The sequence below is a fragment of the Mus musculus genome, chromosome 5 (assembly GCF_000001635.26).
Source record: "Mus musculus strain C57BL/6J chromosome 5, GRCm38.p6 C57BL/6J".
NCBI classification, from domain to species: Eukaryota; Metazoa; Chordata; class Mammalia; order Rodentia; family Muridae; genus Mus; species Mus musculus.
Window position 1 is genome coordinate 90476677 of NC_000071.6, and position 6243 is coordinate 90482919.

Below are 6243 nucleotides of genomic sequence, written 5' to 3' on the forward strand. Positions count from 1 at the left end.
CCTTTCCTCCCTTCATCTCAGCAGAGAATGTAGTTCCACATGGGCAACACAATGAAAATAAACGTTAATACTCTCCCATCTTATGGGTGGTGACCCTAGAAACCAATACTTCAACATTACGAGAATTCTGAATGAGAGACTAAAAGCTTATGAACTGTGGCTTTCCTTTGTCAGTGGGACTCTAAGAATGAGTTGGGGACAAAAGAGATAGGAATGGCTTTAAAGGTGACTAGTTGAACTGATAAAGTAAATGAACTGAGGAAAAAAAATATCACTCAAGATGACAGGCTAAAACCTTGAGAAGTCCTGCTGGAAGAGGAAACTGGGTGATCGGGAGGGGTGCTGGATTGATGAATCTAAAGAGTTGCGTGGTCAAAGGGTCATGTTAAAATTTAGATGCTGCCTTCACTGCTGGGTTCTTCTCTCTATTCCAGGAGCCAGTTGTTCATATACACTTTGGTCTATGAATTTTATAGACTTGTCCAAGTGCTGTGTATGAGTTTACATACACAGTCATTTATAGCCATATGACATTTTTATTACAGACCTGGCTTCAGATTGTGCACATTATTCTTCAACCAGCTCTTACTTATCCTTTATAGCTTTACTTTAAGCATAGTACTTGAAGTGATGATGAGGCCATATTAAAGAAAGGTCCTTTTCACTCCCCTCGTGCCCCACACTCTCTTCTCCTTCAACCTGAGCTTTGGCCTCCTGGTGAAAGTATCAAAGAGAAAAAGACTGGGAGGGTAGAATGGAGATTGGGCCCTGGCCTGATGGAAACCATTAAGTTTAGCCAGACAATTCGAGTAAGGTGTTGCTATCAACTGGGCTAATAACGAGCCAGGTGTGGAAGCACTATCTGAAGGGCACTGGTTCAGTACCCACTCCGACATACCAAAGGGGAGCTTAAAACTTTAAGAGAATTATGCCTTTCAAGCACTATTTCCTGAGCCACTTCTGCTTTCCACAGAGTCAACACATGAAACTAAAGAGCCCAGTGAGCTCTGTTTTTGAGAGGGCATCCATGGGGAAATAATTCCTATCTGTCTGCCATCTATCTGTTTTTCTTGTATTTTGCCTCATGATCCAGAAGGCTGGGTTGCTAGAATATTCCAGGCCTGTGTGTGTGTGTGTGTGTGTGTGTGTGTGTGTGTGTGTGTGTGTGTGTGTGTGTTAGAGATGGTCTCATAGAACACTGGGAACAGGTTATGTTGTCAGCGTGACTTGACACAGGATGTTAGGCTGATCATTTATTTCCTTAAAGGCGGTGTTTGCCAAGTTTCCTCACTGTGCAGTTATTACTTTCCCCTTGCAGAGTCTTTCTGGGGGAGCAAACCGTTAACTACAGCTCTCTCACCAAAGTGAGACATGAAAGGTACTAAGCTTCTGGAAGGGGAACAGTCCTGGTTCCTTTCATTAGAGAATGGTATTGCAAAGATCTGTTTACTGGCTCTGCCCCTCGTTAGTGAGGGCTCACTGTTTATACAACTTTGTAGAGTAGAACTAAGAAACATAAAGTATGAAGACATATGCACACACATCATCACCATCATATCTCTCTCTCTCTCCCTCTCCCTCTCCCTCTCCCTCCCCCCCCCTCTCTCTCTCTCTCTCTCTCTCTCATCTATCTATGCACATAAGAGTTTCAACTGATAATTCTGACTCTCTTTCAGAGCCACAAGGCTCAGTCCAACTTTCCTCTTGCTGATCTATAAGTGTCCTTTTGATTGTGAGGACTTGTCACCCACTATCTGCCCTCAGATATATATTTATATTATATATTTGTTTAAGCCCAGGATATATGTTAAGGAGCTTCAGAATTATTGACCTCATACTTCCATAAGAACCATCAACAACTAGGATATAGTACTTACATGGAATTTCTTTTGTCTTTAACCTTATAGTTTTTAGGCAAAATATTGTTTTCCAAAGTTACTTAGGTCAATTCTATTTTTTTCTTTATATTCTTCAGTGAGGTTATGGTATAGTTTAGTTTGAATCACATTTACATAGGATACAAGACAAATTTAGGCTGTCTTTTGAATGATTCTTTGGTTTATACTGCACAGATCGGTCCATTGTGTCTTTCCTATATTTCAGTAGAGAAGCCTCCGTTGATAGTATAAAAAGGTAGCAGAGAGGGTAGCAAGCATTCTTCTCCCAGTGCACTCTCTGCTAATGTTATCTAGGGCGTTCATTCCCATCTCTCCACAAACTCCATCTCAATTCTCTCTCAGTCACCAGGAGTGGCATGCCTACTTCATCCCAGGTATTTGAAGACTATTTGTCTGTCACTCTCTTGGGCCTTTTTAGTGCATCCTATCTTGCTTTCTTCAGTGTGTTCACACTGTGTTTCCTCAAGTTGGTATTGCCTTTCCAGGAATATAACCACTTCCCTTTTCTTATAGTCAGCTGTGTAACTACTCTTTTTTTGTGACTATAAGACATAGGTGTAGTGACCAACGTCACTGAACACAGGGTAGAAATGGTATAGAAGGTGCATTACTAGATGTTTATGCTAAAGAAAACTAAATAGAACCCTCACATGACCAGAGGCTTGCCCTATGGTTTTCATCAAAGCCACATCACAATAACATCTAAGTGAGTTAACCGAGGCCAGAATCCATAGTGACATCATCAGTGCTATAGTAGAGATAATGATGTTACGACATTAAATTAAATGCTTAATGAGAAAGAAAATATGGTGGCAAGATGATTTGTTTGCATCAATATTGATTCCTCAGAGCAAATGAGTCATGAGACATGACATTACCATGGTTTTCATGAGGTTGAAGGTACAAAAGTTAGCAAGAATACGATGCACTTGACACGGAAGAAGACAGAACAGTCATGTGTTACTCACGGATTCTGGAGTTAAGGACAGGGTGTGAATATAGTGGTCTCACAAGATAAAAACAGCACTGAAAAATTCCTTTCACCTAGCAATGTAGCTGTCATAGTGTCATGATATAATCACACAAGCTAACATCACAGAATCCTGATTCACCCTGCACTCCCAAAATGGTGAATAGAGTAAATTGTGAACCTACATGGATCTGAGTCATGCAATCTTGCCCTTTATGGTAATAATAATTCATTTTATTTTAAAATGTGAAATAACTCCCCAAATTAGGTACATCAAAAATGTTATATTCAATAATGATAAATCTAATTACTCTTTCATATGGTTGAGCCACTTGTGCCTCGATTTATTTCATCCAGGTTCATCCAGCTTGCATTTGTTATGTGACCAACTGATTAGCAAATAGGTGAATATTCTTGTGTGACGCTAAAAAAGAACATTAATATTTTGAGATAAGTGGGGAAAGGAAGAATTATCCTTTGACTAATGGAAGATTTACCTTAATATTATATTTCATGGTTGATGGATAAGTAGAGTAATAAATGATTTGTTCAAGTTATTTCATTCACAGAAACCTTGTTTAATTTCTTCAACTGTAGACTGTAAACTTTAGACTAGCCAATAATTTAAAATATTATATGCAAGTGATTACCATTTATTTGTATTTGTTCTATATATTAACTCAGGTTACTTCAGTTTCTCTAAATATGTTTGACTGATTCCTTAAAAATTTGATCTCAAGAATCTCTAGCAGAGACTCCTAGCAATGGGGGACACAGAGGCTGAGCTGTGTCTGTAACCAGGCAAGTGGAGGGATTAGGACACTAAAGCAGCCAGAAAACCTTTGACCTATAGTTCATTCTGCCTGCAGAGTGTTCTGGTATAGGAGCCTAGTAGAATGGTCATCAGAGAGACCAGAGTGGCTTTAGCCACCAACTGATGGGGATAGATAGAGTACCACAGCCAAACATTAGGCAGAACTTGGTGAATCTTGTGGAGGAGGGGGAGGAAGGGTTGGAGGAACCAAAGGGGTCAGGGACACTATAAGAACATGGACCACACAAACATCTACCTGAAACTCACAGGGGCTCAGAGAGATCAGGAAGCCTGTAGGGGTCTGACCTGGGTCCTCTGCATATATGTTATAGTTGTATAGCTTGGTGTTCTTGTGGGATTCCTAACAGCGGGCACAGGGGCTGTCCCTCCCTCTTTTGCTTGCTTGTGGGGCCCTTTTCCTCCTACAGGGCTTTGTCCAGCCTTGATGCAATGGTGTGTACCTGGTGTTATTGTAGCTTGTTTTGCCATGTTTGATTGATGTTCCTGTGAGACTTGCTCTCTTCTAAGGGGAGGCAGAAGTGGATCTGGGGAAGGGGAGGTGGGGATGGAAGGGAATTGCAGTCAGGATATAACATATGAGAGAATAGAGAATGAAAGAACCTCAAGAGGGGAGCTGAGTTGAGGAGCAGTATCACTGGTGAGCAAGGGTGGATGGCCTGGGTGTCATAAAGATGGAGAAGAGTACATTCTGTTTGAGGAGGGTGAAGCTCTCATTCATTGCAACCAGAGTAATGGGCTTGTGATTTATGAAGGTCCCAAACCTTCTAGTGATTGAAGCAACACAAGACAAAGCTGTGGGGGTTAAGATTAGTCCCGGTCTTTGGAAAACTATAAAAAATAAAGCTCAGAGTTTGGCTGCAACAGAATATTTTCCCAAATTAAGATGCTTCTGCACTGTGGCAAATATGATTGCTTCTTAGGTTGTCCTCAAACACCACAGAGAACAAGCAACTGCTCAGAAGTCTCTTCTTATGAAGGCATATTATGGGCTGCGGGGGGGGGGGTGTTTCTGAATCACCTGTAAGCCATCACCAGCTTTGCTATATGCTACAGTTTAAGCATTCATGTCCTTTCTAAATTCTTATGTGGAGACCTAATTTCCAAGGTGACAGTAATTGCTAAAGGCATTTAGCAAGTTATTAAACCACTGGGACTCTGTTCTTTTTTTTAAATTAATTTATCATTTTATTTATTTTCATTCCAAACATTGCCCTTCCTTTCACCCCATACTCCCTCCCCTTTGCCTTTGAGAAGTTACCCCCACAGGGCATCCCCCTTCCCTGTGGCATGAAGTCTCTAAAGGATTAGGCACATCCTCTCCCACTGAGGCCAGACAAAGCAGTCCTCCGCTATATATATGCTATCTCTGGGAACTCCTAGGGGTTTGGGTTAGTTGATATTGTTGGTCTTCCTATGGGCTTGCCATCCCCTTCAGTTCCTTTAATCCTTCCACTAATTCTTCCATGGGGGTCCCTGACCTTAGTCTAATGGTTGACTAAAAGTATCTGCATCTGTCTCAATCAGCTGCTGGTAGAGCCTCTCAGAGGACGGCCATGTTAGTCTCTTTTCTGCAAGCACAACATAGCATCAGTAATAGTGTCAGGGCTTGGTACCAGCCCATGGGATGGATCCCCAGATGGGCCAGTCCCTGGTCAGCTATTCCCTCAGTCTCTGCTCCATTTTTGTCCCTATATAATTTTTAGATAGGAACAATTCTGGGTCAAACAATTTGAAGGTGGGTTGATGACTCTATCCTTCCAGTGGGTGCCCTGTCTACCTTCTGGAGGTGGTCTCTTCAGGTTCCATCCCCCTACTGTTGGACATTTTGACTATGTTCATCCCCATTGAGTCCTGGAAGCCTCTCACCCCTACTTCTCTGGGACTTTCTAGAGGTTCCCCCGCCCCCTCCCCACCCCCTCCACCCTTGCAGCTGCATATTTCCATTCATTCTCCTGACCCTCTGGGCTTCTCTCATGTTTACCCTGACCCCCTCCCCCATTCCTGATCCTGTTCCCCTTTCCCCCCTCCCCTCTCCCACCCAGGTGCCTCCCTCCTTGTGCCTCCTGTGATTTTGTTCCCCCTTCTAAGTGGGATTGAAGCATCCTCACTTGGGTCTTTCTTCTTATTAAACTTCTTATGGTCTGTAGGTTGTATCATGGATAATCTGTAATTTTTGGCTAATATCCACTTAAAGGAGTACATACCATGCATGTCCTTTTGGGTCTGAGCTACTTCACTCAGGAATGATATTTTCTAGTTCCATCCATTTCCTTGCAAAATTTATGATGTCCTTGTTTTTAATAGCTGAATAGTATTCCATTGTGCAAATGAACCATAATTTCTGTTTCTATTCTTCTGTTGTGGAAGATCTGGGTTGTTTCCAGATTCTGGCTATTATGAATAAGGCTGCTATGAACACAGTGGGGCATGTATCTTTGTGGTATGGTGGAGCATCTTTTGGGTATATATTCAGAATTGGTATAGCTGGTTCTTCAGGTAGGACAATTTCCAATTTTCTGAGGAACAGCCAGATTGATTTG